Source organism: Glycine max, chromosome 8, assembly GCF_000004515.6.
Source record: "Glycine max cultivar Williams 82 chromosome 8, Glycine_max_v4.0, whole genome shotgun sequence".
Lineage (NCBI taxonomy): Eukaryota > Viridiplantae > Streptophyta > Magnoliopsida > Fabales > Fabaceae > Glycine > Glycine max.
This window is the reverse complement of record NC_038244.2, coordinates 28,221,127-28,222,759: the sequence shown is the minus strand read 5'-3', so window position 1 is coordinate 28,222,759 and position 1,633 is coordinate 28,221,127. Positions and strand designations below refer to the sequence as shown.

General features: G+C 40.1%; 1 non-coding gene across 1 annotated transcript; it reads right to left on the bottom strand.

The window, feature by feature from the left end:
• Positions 1-947: 947 nt before the first annotated feature.
• On the bottom strand, positions 948-1,054 carry LOC113002507 (small nucleolar RNA R71). The gene has a single exon (XR_003268061.1). It is a non-coding gene; the product is annotated as a small nucleolar RNA R71 (small nucleolar RNA).
• Between the last annotated feature and the right edge of the window lie 579 nt (positions 1,055-1,633).

Here is a 1,633-nt window from a genome sequence, read left to right as displayed (position 1 = left end):
TTTGATTTTTGTCAAAACTTCAAAAGACCATAACTTTTGCTCCGGTTATCAGAATCGCAATTATTATATATGTATTTGGGATAGAAAAAAAGTTCCTATGCCGTGGCAGCTGTCCGTAGGCCGGCTGAGGTCTCCATCGTCCAACAAAAGTGATTCTGTCAAAAGTTTTTTTTATTTTTCAAGTATTTTTCTCTTATTTTTCTTGACTTACCATTTTTAGCTTATATAGTTAGACTTCGAATTTTCATTTGAAATTTTTTGTGCTATCTTCTCATCATTTTATAAGGTTGCTCACAAAATTTCAAGTCATTTGGATATCATTTAATGGTAGTTGTAGTTCAAACTTACACTGTTACTTGCATAAGAAGGCAACTAGTTATGCATGTTGAATTTAGTGTATGACTAGAGGAAATCCATCTGACTTACAACCCTTTGATCCTGAGATAGATAGGACATTTCATAGATTAGTTAGACATCATTTAGTACCTTTTGAGCATCCTGAGCATTATGATATTGGTGATTTTGAGCATTATAATTTTGAGCATTCTGATTTTGAATATTCTGAGAACATGGCACACCCTCCACCCCGTGAGAGGACTCTAAGGGAATTGGCTGCACCTGATTTCACCTACGAAAGCTTGTGCATCCAATAGCCTGATGAGGATGTCCCATATGTTCTTAAAACTGGACTGATCCATTTGCTTCCAAAGTTTCATGGCCTTGCAGGTGAAGACCCACACAAGCATCTGAAAGAATTCCATATTGTCTGCTCCACCATGAAACCACCAGATGTCCAGGAGAATCACATATTTCTGAGGGCCTTTCCTCATTCTTTAGAGGGAGTGGCAAAGGACTGACTATATTACCTTGCTCCAAGGTCCATCACGAGCTGGAATGACCTCAAGAGAGTATTCTTAGAAAAAAATTTCCCTACTTCCAGGACCACGACCATCAGAAAGGATATTTCAGGTATTAGACAACTCAGTGGAGAGAGCCTATATGAATAATGGGAGAGATTTAAAAAATTATGTGCCAGTTGCCCTCACCACCAGATTTCAGAGCAGCTTCTTCTCCAATATTTTTATGAAGGACTCAGCAACATGGAGAGAAATATGATAGATGCTTCCAGTGGTGGAGCCCTTGGAGACATGACCCCTGTTGAAGCCAGAAATTTAATTGAGAAGATGGATTCCAACTCCTAGCAATTCAGTGCCAGAAATGATGCTATTGTCATTAGAGGAGTGCATGAAGTAGCCACGAATTCATCAAGTGAGACTAAGAAGCTTGAAGGTAAACTAGATGCCTTGGTTAACCTGGTAACCCAACTGGCCATGAATCAAAAATCTGCACCTGTCACCAAACTCTGTGGTTTATGCTCCTCTGCCAACCACCACACAGACCTTTTCCCTTCTGTGCAACAATCTGAAGCAATTGAACAGCCTAAAGCTTATACTGCAAACATCTACAACAGACCTCCTCAACCTCAACAGCAAAATCAGCCACAACAACATAACTATGACCTCTCTAGCAACAGGTACAATCCTGGATGGAGGAATCATCCCAACCTTAGATGGTCGAATCCTTCACTGTTGTTGGCCCAAGCAGACCATATGTTCCTCCATCAATCCAGCAA